We start from the raw sequence: 15,030 nt of genomic DNA on the forward strand, positions 1-15,030 counted from the left end.
AGGTAATAAAACCAAAACAAAACAAGATTAAACTTGATTTTGCAGCTTAGTTTAGTGACTGATAACCGTGACTAACTGTGGGACAGGGCACTCTCCTCTCATTAAAAAGGGGCTTTCTGGGCGAAGTCAGTGTGACAAATCAACCTTTAATTTATTACCAGACCCAGGCGAGGCTGCTGGAGCAAAGCACAGGTGCTGTTTCATTTTACGGTATTCAAAGAGTTTCCTCAACTTAAAGATAATTTGAACTATGGTGGCTATAAAAGCCAGCGGAAAAATTATGTAAATCTGATTTCCTGCATATGAACCGGTACTGTCTTTCTAAGGCTTATTAAATCATACCTGGATTGTTTCAGCACAAAGGTACAAGGTGAGTTAATGAGGGAAAAATACACTGACTTGGGCAGATAATAGAGAAGAGTTATGGTTCCCAGAGCTGCCTAGCCAGGGGAATTTGATGGGAGAGAAACCTGAAGGAGAAGCAAATATGGAGAAGTTTAATTATCAATTATGATGTCACAGTAAGCCTACTGCATGACATACAGCTTAAAATATTGTGCTTGGCTCTTAAAAGGTCTTTAAAATTAATAAGCTTCTGCAGTCCTTTTCCACCTCAGAGTATTGAATTACTTTTCCTGTGGCTCCCTGAATACTTTCCTGTTCCTAACTTAATAAAATCCTATAGATTTTTTTGTGGTGTTTCACAAACTTGAAAAAGTAAAGAAAGTTTTACAATTTACAAATTTAAAGGTTCTTAGTATGGTCTGCTCAGTCCTTTACCTACAAGGAGTAATTATTTTGGTAAGTAATAAGCAGTCCTTGCTTCCATGAGCATTTGCTGTGCAATACTATGCAAGGGAACTTTGTTCTTGGATTGTTAATTTTCATGGTGCTGTGTCAGACTAAGCCCTTAGTTTAGGAATAAATGAAAAGGTTTAAACATTTGAAAATAGCATAAAACATCTGCTTTCCCCCCCCTTTGAAATCTTCCCCTGTCATTGTTTCACACACACACACACACACACACAGTCACAGTCTTAATATTCATGTAGGAAGATAATGGTGCAGGTATGTGTGATCAGGCATTAAATAAAGCTGGAATTATTTGAGTCTGTGATTACATCCACAGCTATCCTGGGCTTTTACATAATCCCTGTCACCACCATTACAATAGAGCATGACATTTATAACTGATTTTACAGCCTGTGAAGCTTATGGTGTATGAAGAGGGGAAGGAAAAGTGGTTGGCCTTCAGAGAGTTAAGGATTCTCCTCTAGAACACCACCTTGGTGACTCTTAATAGAAACCGAGGTCAAACGGTCTGGTTCCCCTTGTGCTAACCCTTGTGAAGGGTCTGGAGCACCACGAGTGGCTGAGGGAGCTCAGCCTGGAGAAAAGGAGGCTCAGGGGGACCTTCTTGCTCTCTGCAACTCCCTGACAGGAGGGTGGAGCCAGGGAGGGGGGTGTCAGGCTCTGCTCCCAGGGAACAAGGGACAGGGAGAGAGGAAACAGCCTCAAGCTATGCCAGGGAAGGTTCAGGTTGTACATCAGGAGGAATTTCTTCCTGGAAAGGGCTGTCCAGCCCTGGCACAGCTGCCCAGGGCAGTGGTGGAGTCCCCATCCCTGGAGGGATTGAAAAGCCATGTGGATGTGGCACTTGGGGACACGGGTCAGTGGTGGCCTTGGCAGTGCTGGGGAACGGTTGGACTCGATGGTCTGGAAGGGTTTTTCCAACCTCAGTGATACTGTGATTTTATGAGTTGGTGATGAGCAAATTCAGTTCAGAGCCCTGGTAGTGATACTTTAAAATACCTCAAAAGACAGTGAATTTCCACCTAGAAGAAGATTAAAAAGAGCTCGATAAAAAAATCTGATGTCTGAAATATAAAATGACCCAGGATTTAGAAGATGTAATAAGTTTAAAATGTCAGCTTCAGTCATGGACGGACAATAATTTCCTTTCCTGCTAATGGATAAGTCATTAAATGTTCCTTAGAGCCCGAGCAGCTGCATCCCTGTGGGTGAGGGAGTAACATCCAGCTGAGCCACACACAGAGCAGCACCACTGAAGAACTGGGAAGAGATCATGGATTCACAGGCTGGTTTGGGTTGGAAGGGACCTGAAATGCCATCTCATCATTTACATGGCGGGTCAGCCCTTTGGAAGGAAAAATCCCACGACTGACCCCAAAGTCCCAGGTGCACATCTAGGATGCCCACGTGCTCTTATCAAGCTCGCTTTTCTTCTAATTTAGTGATTATTCTACATAATCCTAATGTTTTATACCAGCCAGCCATTGTGAAAATATTTAAGACACCCTTAGCACAGATAGGATTATATTCAGACATCTCTCCTGGTGCTGAATAGAAAGGAACAAAGTAATATTATATCAGTATCTCTAATTAATACAAGAGATTAGGAGAAGTGCTGTGCTGGAACACACAAACCAGCATTTCCTAACACCAAGGGCTGCATTAACCAGAAATAATTATAAGCTTTAATGCTGATGCCGTGTAGACAAAAGCACAGACCCCTTTAGGTTGTCTGAATAAGCAAGACTAATTCTGTTAAATGGATTATGCAGGGAGATGTTAATAAGCATTTCATTTAACTATATTCAGGTTAATCATTTACTATAGGAAAGCCTTAATAAATTGGATTTTTTCATGCAACATTTAAAATATCCAGCAAAGGAAGGAATAAACTAACTCAAGGTCAAAGTGGGAAGAAAAAAAAGATGAAAACGACTGGGTTGTCAAAAAATGTTCTTTTAAAAGAAAAGATTGTGAGATAATGGGCCTCGGAAGGCTCAGCCGAGTCCTGGGATAACATCTCTACATATTGTTACACTTGAAGTTAGTTGAGGATTTATGGCTGTGCAGGAGAAGGTCGACAGCCTCTGAAAGATCTATTGGAAAGGAATGGGTGATAGAGGAGATAATCAGCCTGGAGAGCTCCAGAACAGGCTCCAGAGGGCTCTGACCAAAGGGGAGCTTGTCAAGATGAGAAACATCGCCCTGTGCCTCAGAGGCCAGGGAGGGTTGGAGAAAGCTTGACCTTGGGAGAACAAAACCTTAAAGTCTTGTCTAAAAATGACTCCGTGAAGACACCGATTTGTTTAGTCTTATGCAAATGCAATCATCCTCCAGGCTGAGAGACAGGAAATTCACTGTGATGGAAAATTCACCAGTGAAGTTAAAGAGATAAATCCAAAGGAGGAGGCCCTTTTGAAGTGTGTGCCAGATGGAGGCTGTGATTAAACAGGGCTTTGACCATGATAATAACACTGGAAAATGCTGAGGATTTTAGTAATGTTGAAATGCTGTTGGACCACGGCTGTAGTGGCTGAGAGGTGGATGTGGAGAATGAGAAGGTCCTCTCCAGTCTCATGTTCCTCTGTTACTGGCATTGTTTTTTTTTTTAAAAAATTACCCCTGTTGAGGCTACACCTTGAATCCTGGGGTCAGATTTGGGCTGCTAAGGACAAGAAAGACATTGAGGGGCTGGAATGTGTCCAGAGAAGGGAACAGAGCTGGGGAAAGGTCTGGAGCACCAGGAGTGGCTGATGGAGCTGGGAGTGGCCTCAGCCTGGAAAAAAGGAAGCTCAGGGGGACCTTCTTGCTCTCTGCAACTCCCTGACAGGAGGGTGGAGCCAGGTCGGGGTTGGGCTCTGCTCCCAGGGAACAAGGGACAGGATGAGAGGAAATGGCCTCAAGTTGCACCAGAGAAGGCTCAGGTTGTACATCAGGAGGAATTTCTTCCTGGAAAGGGCCGTCCAGCCCTGGCACAGCTGCCCAGGGCAGTGGTGGAGTCCCCATCCCTGGAGGGACTGAAAAACTGTGTGGATGTGACACTTGGTGACATGGGTCAGTGGTGGCCTTGGCAGTGCTGGGGGAATGGTTGGACTCGATCTCAGAAGGCTTTTCCAAACTGAACAATTCTGTGTTTCTGTGAATCCCTGAAATTCTTTTTAATGCGAGAGGAGTGTGCAGCACTGCCCAGGTCAACTTCCCCAGAGCAAGTGTGAAATGCACAATGATCCTATATTTGAAATAAATCTATAGGTTTGTCAGAGATTATTTTATAAGGGATCTACAGTCAAATTGTTTCTGTATCCCAGCAAAGAAAGTTAAGCGAGGAAACCAGCACTTCCCAAAAAGTGAAACATGTCTGTGATGGCTCATGGGGCACCGGAAAACTTTCTCACTGAGTATAAGGAACCGTTGGATGAGGATGCTCAACACACTGGACATGAGCCACAGCATGACCTACATCAAATATTTCAGCCCAGGGAATAGCCAAATTTGGCTCAGGTAATGCCTGGGCAGCCATTCCCTGTGTTGCGTGGATGTCATTTTGGGTAGAATCTTGCTTTGGTATATTTTCCATCCAGAAGAGCTCATCACTCCTGAGACAAATCCATCTGAAAATCCTTGAGAAAGGACACAGGAAATACTGCAGAAGTTTGTCCAAGAGCAACTCTACCCGGTGGATAAGCCAGAGCTGGAGAGGATAAAACTGAGAAGTGCCAGGTTCTTAACAGTGGCTTTATCCTTTTCTGAGATGGGAGTGCTGGCAGGAAGATTTCTAAGAAGAGTCCCCAGGAGAATGATGTTAATGATAAGAGAAGGGTATTGTCAGGCCCTGATCTTTGGTGTCCACACAGGGCTGCTCTCACGGGCAGGAACTGTAAAATGAGATGCTGATTTGTCCGTATTTCTAATTTAAAGGAATAAAATGGCATTTTCTGACTCTTAACATAGGAAAACAGAGAATAAAAAATTATTGCTAGAACTGCAGAAGCAAAAATCTACTATTTGTTGTGCTAAAATATTAAAGCTAAGTACTTTAAACACTTGAGATGTGCCACCAGCAATGTTTTAAAGTGAAATATTATCCCAGTGTATGCGTGTGTGTAGCTCTGTGTATACAAAGAAAATAAGACAGAAGCATTTCTCATGAAGACTCCACTTGGGACATGCCCTGTATCTAATTTAAAACTGGTTCTTGATACTGATTTTGACTGAGTTAAAACAAAAAATAAGGTATTTACAGGATGAAAATGAAAGTCAAGCAATCAAAACATGGTAACCATAGCCACCAGCTCTGTAATCTCCTAATTGTGGAAATACTTGGGTGAGGAGGCAGCAGGAGACACACGTTTCCCTCCCTGCCTTCCACAATAGTTGGAGTCACCCTTCCCATTCCATCTACTGAGAAATAACTGCAGTTAAATATTGTAAACAGCAACAAACTCATTGAAAACCAGCTAAAAATACACCCAGCAATGGAAATTATAAAGTCAGATCATTTTTCTGGGTTCTGGGTGTGATGGGACCTGCCAGACATATCCTGCAGTTGTTCCAACCAGACCTACTTAATGAACATTAAACAGCTGTGTTTCCTTAGGCTTGGAGAGACAGCGGAGCCGGAACTGATGGTGCTGCGAACTACAGGGAAAACAGTTTAAGTGTCTTAATTCCTGTTCTAAAACAACTCTCTGGAACAAAGCATTTCCAAAGTCAGCAACCTCTCAAAATACTGAGTGGGGGCACCTTAATATCTACAGATGGATACGAAGCACCTCTGACCCCCCTGGGCTGAGTCATCAGCAATATGTTTCTTGCAGTCGGAATTCTCCCTGTTCCAAGGAGACCATCCCACGCTTGGGATGGAGAGGGGAGCAGTTCCAGATCTAGACAACACTTTGGAAACATGATCCTGGGGCTGGGAAGAGCACTGGAGGGCAGCAGCAAGGAGCAGCCCCACTCCAAGGGGGGGGGTGGTGCCAAGAGGACATTGGGTCAGGTCACCTGTTGGATTTTCACTGTCTCCTGTTTCCTTTTCACACATTTCACTGCCTTGAGATCTGCCTGGGACAACCAACCCTCAGCAGCCTCTCCCTTACTTTCAAAAACTGTGCTAATAAATGGAACCCTGAAATTGTAGGGAATTTTCCCCCCAAAAGTTCATTCCTCCTTCCTGCCAGCTTCCAAAGTCTCATTTATTTTCCACATAAATTTGACTTTTCTCATACAAACTCAGGTTTAAATCTGGTTGTTATTGTTCAGAGCCAAACATTTAATTGAAAAAAAAATAGGTGTGTTATTTTAGAGAAGCAAACATGTCTAATTTTTCAAACTTATAAATGGTTGAGTAAATAAAACTTATAAATTGTGGGTATATTTTGCATCTAATTTATACTTTAAAAAATCATGATAATGTGATGATATGTAAAGTTACAGACTGATTGGAAAATTTGGGTAACAACTGAAAGAGGGCAATATAACCTTTTCATTCTAATTAAAGGGATGCTCTTGTTGAAGAGTATTTAAGATACTGGAAAAAAAGGAGGCACATGGGATAGTTTATAATGAGCCACAATATGTGACAACTCACAAACCTTGACTTCGGACATTTTCTGTTCACATGGCAAAGTAATTGCTGTGGTTCTCAGCATCAATGTGTGCTTTTTCAAGGAGTTCAGCATGGAATTATTAGTGATCCCATAGTTAAGAGACCTACAGGAGTTATTCCCATTTTCTATTCAGTGTAGTACACCCTTGAGTTGTTACAAATCTGCTGCTGCTGCACTGGAATACATTCCAAAAAGCACTTTATACTGCCACTGTTTTCGCAATGAAGAGGAATTAGTGTAACTTTATTACCCAACTGTGATTTGTTTCTGAACTCACATTTTGAATTTTAATGTATAGCTGCCTAAAGAGAAGTTCCCATTTATGGGGAATTATTCACTCAATGGTTCCTAAAACTCCCTGTGGGTCCTGGTCCTTCTGACTGTATGGCCTTGCTGTTGTACCTGCTCAGTGATGGAGAAGAGAAGCATCTGGGGAGACCTCAGAGCCCCTTCCAGTGCCTAATGGGCTCCAAAAGAGCTGGAGAGGGACGTGGGACAAGGGATGGAGTGACACGACAAGGAGGAATGACTTCCTATTGCAGAGGGCAGGGATAGACAGAATATTAGGAAAGAATTGTTGGCTGTGACGGTGGTGAGGCCCTGGCACAGGATGCCCAGAGAAGCTGTGGCTGCCCCATCCCTGGAAATGGCCAAGGCCAGGTTGGATGGGGCTTGGAGCAACCTGGGATAGTGGAAGGTGTCCCTGTCCATGGCAGGGGGTGGAATGGGATGGACTTAAAGGCTCATTCCAACCCAACCCAGTCTGGGATTCTATGAAATGTCTCTGAGTACCACAGACTCAGAGGTCTGGGGTGGCTCAGAAAGAGCCGCCTCACTCCAATCATTCCCACACTGTAGGACATTAGTCACAGCCCCAAAACAAACCCAATTTTAAACCCTTACACACTACTCTATGGTGTATCTTTAATAGAATTTCATTTAGACAGAGATAAACTTGATCATATAAAATAAAAACCCCTTCCATGAAATACTGCAAAGGAAAAGAATCCTTCTCATGCACTGATGGGATAAATGAAGCAGGTACTGAACATGGGGTGTCTCGATGTTTAACAGGATGAAATAGTACAGCCTTGATGGACTTGGTTCCTGCTGCAAGGAATATTTCATAATCCAGAGAAGTATTTATGAGGAAAAGTACTGTGAGGGAACAGAATAAAATCTGGCTTTACATATCATCCTTTTTACTCAAGTCATGTTCCATTTCTTTGTGTGGTTGAGATGCTCAGTTATGTTGGGAAAACGAAACATCTTTTAGGAACTTCAGAGTGGTGGATGTGAACCAGTTTTGGAGGAATGGGACGACTTTTAACAGACAGAGAAGATACCAGTCCCAGTCCTGGAATGAACCTGTGTTTAACTGGATCACCACCTGATCCAGTTTAACCAAAGGAGACAGAAGAAATCAGCCAAGCGGGGCCTGGAATCACTGGCTCTGAGCAGCCTGAACACAGCTCTCCAGACACAGCCTGCACCTGGTCACCCACAGCCCCACGTCATCTCCCCAGGTCCTCTGCCACCGACCAACAACACAAGAACTGTCCCTGAGCTGGGATTTAATGAAGAACCTCAAAGCTGGATGTGCCACAGTGGGAAGGAACTGCATGAATTCCAGGGCACAGAGGAAAATTCAAACTAAACTAAGGGAAATGTTTTGGCCAGAAAAGAAATAATTCACTTCAATAAGGCACAGGTTGCCCAGAGAAGCTGTGGCTGCCCCATCCCTGGAAGTGTCCAAGGCCAGGTTGGATGGGGCTTGGAGCAACTTAGGATAGTGGAAGGTGTCCCTTCCCATGGCAGGGGTAGAACTGGATGGGCTTTAAGGTCCTTCCAAACCAAAGCCAGTCTGGGATTCTGTGATATTTCCCAAGATGTGAGTATAAAGGTGTCCTAGTTCTGAGAAATACGGACTCAGAGACAAGTTCTGAATAGATACAGAATTTGAACTATTAATTTTCAGATATTTTAAGCTGTAATCCACAAGAGAAATGTACAACTCTCAAACTGTTTTTCTTGCCCCAGATTTGGTGAGAAACCCACTTTTTTCTGAGTTTATGTCTGGAAAAACTAAAAATTTGTCAGGAGCAGGAAAGAAACTCTTTCTTTAGAATGAACCCTGAAATCAATTTTAGAGACTTTTCTAAATGACGCAGCAACTGAAACCTCTATTTCTTTAAAATGATGCTTTATAACTGATATCAAACCTAATTGCTATTATTCATGGGAAGTCTCAGCCTAGCAGGCAGTTAGGTTGCCTCACCCTGGGGCTACACTATGGTGACTAAATATGAGCATCACAATCATCTTCCAAAGCTTTGCTTCAGAAAGGTGACTTCTGGAGTGTCTGCAGAGTGATGAACACACTGGTTCTGGAGCGCATATATGGACTCTTTTGTTGATGTGGCTTACAGGCTTTCTGTTTTAAGCTTTCAATTTCTTTAAACTAATTTAGATTTGAAAACCTGTGTTAAATTTGTTGTAAATATACAGTTTTCATTAGTCAAAGGTAAAAAGATTCTTGCTCATTTTGCAGAAGTTCTTGGCAGGCAGATGTGCTTGTTAATGTGATGAGGTCTTACCAGCATATCAGAGATCCACAGAATATCCTGAGTTGGAGGAGCCCACAGAGAATACCCAGTCCAACTCCTGGCCCTGCACAGACACCCCAACAATCCTACCCTGTCCCTGAGAGCATTGTCCAAATGCTCCTTGAGCTCTGGCAGCCTTGGTGCTATGACCACTGCCTTGGGGAGCCTGTTCAGTGCCCAACCACCCTCTGCAGGAATAATCTTTTCCTGATATCCAGCCTAAATGGATGAGATGCCAGAGTAAGGTTCAACCAATCCCTCACCCTGTAAGAATCCTCCAAGTCATTGCTTTTGGAACAGTCAGGGCAAAGGAAACCACAAATCCAGCTTTGGTTTATGAGCCTAAACCCTTTTGTCTTGTCTGGAAGATGTGGAATAGCAACAACTGTTGAGGTAGAGGGGGATAACAATTAGAAGGGATCATTTGAAAGGAAACTTGTAAGCTCAGCACAAATAAATAATGTATTATTTCATGCTACTGTGCAGTTTTCTGATCACATGACTGGTTTTGGATGTGATTTGTTCAAGGTTGGGACCACCTCCTTACCCACATATCTATGATACTCCTCCGGCCCTGATTTTGTGATCATCTGCAGCAATCAGCAAACCCAACCTTGATTAGCTTGAAATAGAAAACAAGCCTGATGCTGGTTCTGCATAGAAGTCCAAAATTAAACAGGAGAAAGGGTAATGATCTTCCACTGGACATGGTAAACACAGCTTTGGTTAAGAAGACATTGAGAATAAGACTAGAAAAGTACCAGAAAAAGCATTGGGAGAAGCAAGAGCTGCCTATTCCCATTCCCCATCCATGAGCTGTGGTGTGTAGCCCAGTTCTCATCTGTAACCCAGACCAGGGAGGCTGAAAAAGTTCTTCAGTGAAGGAGAACCAAGAAGAGCCAAGGACTGAGGCTCTCCATGAGAGACAGTCCCATACCAAGGGGTACAGAAATTTCTGAGTCAACCGAAAAGGTCCAAGCTGGATAAATTTCCCCACTTCAGAAGTTTGATGCTGCAGCAAAACTACGGAGTGACAAAGTCTGTTGCTGAGAACCACAGGTTGTTTTGAAAGTGAAGTGTTTTCAGGTCCTTACGCACCTAATTTTGGCAGCCTACAATAACTGCTTCCCTGACAATGTGGCCCTCATTTGTAAGTGTCACATTGGAGAAAAGGAAAAGCATTTTAATGTGACAGAAAAATTCGACTTGGGAGCTAATTACTTTAATTTGAGAGAATTTTTGGCTCATCTGCATAGTTGACAATTATTTACAACTTCCATTGGTAATTAGAGGTTGGGTCTCATGCACAAATATTGCAAATGGCTTTGAAGACATTTGCTGATCCTTCTAACTTTTAAAGGAAATGAATTTATTAGTTGTTAATATGTAAAATATTTGTACTTCTGACCTTTTGTTAAACATTCTTCCTATATTTTTAATGATTGGTTGTCAGAACAATTTTTCTCCAAGTGACGTGTGACATTGTAAATAAGCTCTAGAATTAAGCAGCACATTAAATCTCTGTGTTCAGTGGCAACCTTTGATAGTTCTCATATATCATAAGGACTCTGTTGGTTCTGCTACGTTGAGGCAATGTCATATGCATTGTGAATGATAATTTTTTACACTGAACTTCCCAGTTACTGGATGGTTTCAACATCATTCTTCTGCTCTTGACATAGGATGTTGAGTTAAGCAAGTTAGGACATGATTTCTCACAGTTTTTGGTGACTGTGTATGCGGAAGGAAATTTTTTGCTGAAGGAGCTGACACCTTTAAACAAATCTTCCACTGCTTGTCAGATGATTTCTAAGATGTGGGGTTTATTCAGCTCTGCTGTTGATTTCCTTATGCATTTCTTAGAGGTTTCTCTTGGTCATATTTCTGCATAGTATATATATTGTTCTTGTTTTATAGATATATTAAAAACCCCATAATCCATCCAAGTTCACTGCTGAACCTTGCTAAGAGCCAAGGAATTAATCATCAATAGTGCTTTGATTACAATAAGGTGATGGATGAAATAAATAACAAAGTCCAACTGTTTACTGATTTCAGAAGGTTTAGTGGCACCTTGAATCATAACACCTCTCAAGCTGTTCCAGGGAAGGTTCAGGTTGGACAGCAGGAAGAATTTCTTCCTAGAAAGGGTGGTCAATCATTGGAAGGGGCTGCCCAGGGAGGTGGTGGAGTCCCCATCCCTGGAGGTGTCCAAGGAACGACTGGATGTGGCATTTAGTGCTCTGGGCTTGGTGACAAGATGGAGATTGGACACAGGTTGGACTCAGTGATCCTGGAGGGCTTTTTCAACCTCAGTGACCCTGTGATTCAGTGATTTTGTGATTGATTCTGTGATCTTGTGAGCTGACTAGGCTGGTGTTATCTCTTGGGTCTGTCTTGTCTGTCAATAATGCTCAATCCTGTCCTTTTTCATGGAGTACATCTTACATTGAAGGACACAGGGTAAGTTATCCACGTAAAAGCAATGCACATCTTGCTGGCACGTGAAATCCCTCTAACACACATTTTTACAGAACTACCAGCAAATTATGTACTCAACAGCATCAATAAAAGAGCGGGTTACCTGGCAGTTTTACATTTCCTACATTAGTTAGTAAATGCAGTGGCCACCCTTCCTCTCCTATAGTAAAATCTGCTGAGCCTTTTCATGAAGGATGATTGCAATTTCCACCGGGCTGTGTACTCAAGGAAAAAACATAACTCATCAAAAGCTGAGCTATTTGCTCTTAAGATACAAGAGCGTTTTTCTTGAACACTTGACGTGACATTAACTATTCATGAAACTCAAGAGTGTTCAAACACTGCCTAAGTAAAATTGTTACTACTTTTCAACTTGATTGAGATCTTCTCTGAGCTATCCTCTGCAGCAGCCAGCAATGGGCTCCCCACACATGAGGAATGCAGAGAGTGTGCAGGTACTGCAGCTGTGAACTATTGATTTGCTGAGAGTTGAGTTCCTCCTCCCACACTGATTCATGATCACGGCCTCCATTTGGGTCACACAGTATTTAACCACTTGTAAATTTTAATTAAATGATTTGTCACTTTGAGCATATAGTTTGTCATCCTGCAGCTGAGTGATGTGCCTCTCTCGGGGACTGACTCAAGGGAGGGCATCCATCTCTCCTGTCACCTGCCTTCCATTAGGGGGATGTAGCCATGGCACAGCAGGAGGGTCCGTGCGACATGAGCCACTTCCACGAGCGAGTCCAGCCCACCAATCATAAAAACACAATTTCCTCTTTTGTCATCCACATGCGTTTAACTTTCTGCTGGAAAGCAGTGCCAGGAAAGGTCCCTGGAGGTCCTGTCAGTGGCCAGTTGGCCATGAGTCAGCAGTGTCCCAGCAGCCAGGAGGGCCAACTGTGTCCGGGGGGGATCAGGCCCAGCATCGCTGGCTGGGCCAGGGAGGGGATTGTCCTGCTCTGCTCTGCACTGGGGCAGCCTCACCTGGAATATTGGGGCACCACAATATAAGGAAGATATGAAGCCATTATAAAGTGTCCAAAGCAGGGCAATGAAGGTGAAGGGCTCTGAGGGGAAGCCGTGTGAGGAGCAGCCGAGGGCACTTGGTCTGTTCAGCTGGAGGAGACTGAGGGGAGACCTCATTGCAGTTACAACTTCCTTGGGAGGGGAAGAGGAGGAGCAGACACTGTGGGGACCAGAAACAAGACATGAGGGAATGTCCTGAAGTTGTGTCAGGGCAGGTTTAGGTTGGGTATTAGGAAACGGTTCTTCCCCCAGAGGGTGGTTGGGCACTGAACAGTCTCCCCAGGGCAGTGGTCACAGCACCAAGGCTGACAGAGCTCAAGGAGTGTTTTGGTGATCCTCTTAGGCTCATGGGCATGATCCTGGCCCATGCAGGGCCAGGAGTTAGACACAATGATCCTTGTGGGTCCCTTCCAACTCACGTATTCTGTGATTTTGTGATTCTGAGTGCACCAACCCCTTTTCCCTGCAGCACTTGGCAAAACATTGTTTTCCCTTCCAACAACTTACTTTCTCCTTTTTCCTGTGCAAATCTCACACGTAGCTGCCCAAGTGTCTTTTTCCTGCCAGCCTTGAGATAGTTGTAGCTCTGGGAACTGCTAAGCCAGAGGTGGTATCTCACAGAATTCCTTTTTTTCTTTTTTTTCCTAGTCAGTTCTGGAACTCATTTAGCTTTGGGAATCCACAACAACCTGCCATTTGCTAGTTTCATTTAATGTACTCTTTGTCTGATTGGAAGAGACAATGAATAATGATTTCCTTAACAGTTTGTGTGTCCAAGGTTCTCTTTCTCTGCCTAAAGTTGTCCTTATATGGAAGGTGTTGATTCCAAGAGAAAGTGAAGCTTATAAACCATATATAGCTGTTGCCTGACTCTGCTTTTAATTGTTTTTTGTGACTGTGTAGCTCTTTCCCTCCTCTCTGCCAGCTCTGGAGTCCTCATTTAAATGAATTTAAATAGCTGCATGTTATACAGCACTGAGGCGAGCACATGGATTTCATAGACATCCTCCTCTGGCTGCAACAAGGGTTAATCCTTCGAGGCAAAGGGCCTCTTGGTTGTGTAGGGACATGAGCTGCTGATTTAAAGGTGTTGCTTCAATTGTGGGGGTCACCATTTGTGAGCTCAGGGAAATTAAAAAACATCATGGAAAGTCCAGCCGCAAAATACACAGAAAGTGTGTATAATGGAGTCAAGTATTTTGTGCTTTGCATGAATGTGCAGATTTTCTTTTTCCCAAAGCACTTTCAGATTTCCATTCTTTAACCAAGAGTGGTGAGGCCCTGGCACAGGTTGCCCAGAGAAGCTGTGGCTGCCCCATCCCTGGAAGTGTCCAAGGCCAGGTAGGATGGGGCTTGGAGCAACCTGATCTAGGGGAAGGTGTCCCTGCCCATGGCAGGGGGTGGGACTGGGTAAACTTTAAAGTCCCTTCCAAGCCAACCCAGTCTGTGATTCTGTGATTCCATGATTCCATTTATCCTTATTCACTGTTCCCTCTGATGAATGATTTGGGCTTGCAGCAGGAGCTGACATGGCCATTGGGAGGACTCTGAACTTTTGGAGCTGTGTGTGAGAGGGCAGATGAAATCCTTCACATCTCGAGCCATTTTGGGTTGTCTTTCTGCTGGAAGTCCCTGAGCTGTGGGAGTCCCTTTCCAGAGCCCCTCACCCCTCCTGGCTGATGCTGCTTCTCCTCTGCAGCTTTTACTGCTGCTGGAGGATTTTGCATTGCAGGCCTTTTGTGCGTCAGCCTTTCCTCACCTGCTTTTCAACTTAATCCAGAGGATTTTGGAGACATTATGGCTTAGCTTTGCATATGTGATTACACAGAGGAGAGGAAAAAACCCCAATAGTTGAGATTTTTCAAAGTTGATTGGGAGATTTAGGCATGAAGATTCTGTTAAGAGTCATGGCTTTGAAAATCTCTACCAGTTAGTATAATATTTTAGTGGAAAGAGAAAAAAAGCACAAAAGCCAGCATTGGTGCCTCTGTGGGAGGCTTCTTCATAATTAATCATAGAACCACAGAAATTTAAAGTTGGAAAAGACCTTTAAGTTCATCAAGTTCAACAGTCAACCCACCACCAACTCCGTGTTCAGCACTAAACCATGTCCCCAGATGCCAGATCCACATATTTTTGAACACTTCCAGGGATGGAGACTCCACCACTGCTCTAGGCAGCCTGTGCCAGGGCTTGACAACCCTTTCCATGAAGAACTTTTTCCTAATATCCAATCTAACCCTTCCCTGATGAAAGTGTCCTTTGAAACGGAAAACAAAAAGCACCAAAAAAGGTTATTTTGTATTATCATCGATCACCTTGTAGGTGATCCATGGCTCAGCTCTTCTTGGGGTGCAATCAGATGAACTTGACATGGTGCATGTCCTTCTGCTCTGGAGGGACACATGGACTCCCAGGAAGGTTTCCCAGCCAGGCAATGGGCAATTTCTTTCTGCCATTGATTTTGGCTCAAAACAAGGATTTAGAAAGAC

General features: G+C 43.6%; 2 protein-coding genes across 3 annotated transcripts in view; one reads left to right on the forward strand and one right to left on the reverse strand.

Moving 5' to 3' along the window:
* The window catches only part of LRRC7 (leucine rich repeat containing 7), a 372,813-nt gene extending 358,934 nt beyond the window's left edge, over window positions 1-13,879 (forward strand). The window contains exon 26 of one of the 2 annotated variants that reach the window (XR_007906308.1): window positions 13,829-13,879. The gene's annotated coding sequence lies outside the window, so the exon portion shown is untranslated. Of the gene's footprint in view, window positions 1-8,130; window positions 8,244-13,828 lie in introns of those variants that run through there. The other variant, XR_007906304.1, reaches the window with a different exon arrangement.
* The window catches only part of NEGR1 (neuronal growth regulator 1), a 232,071-nt gene that overhangs the window by 22,210 nt on the left and 194,831 nt on the right, over window positions 1-15,030 (reverse strand).

This window comes from Manacus candei, unplaced genomic scaffold, assembly GCF_025592945.1.
Source record: "Manacus candei isolate 608988 ecotype Guabito, Panama unplaced genomic scaffold, ASM2559294v1 h1tg000005l, whole genome shotgun sequence".
Lineage (NCBI taxonomy): Eukaryota > Metazoa > Chordata > Aves > Passeriformes > Pipridae > Manacus > Manacus candei.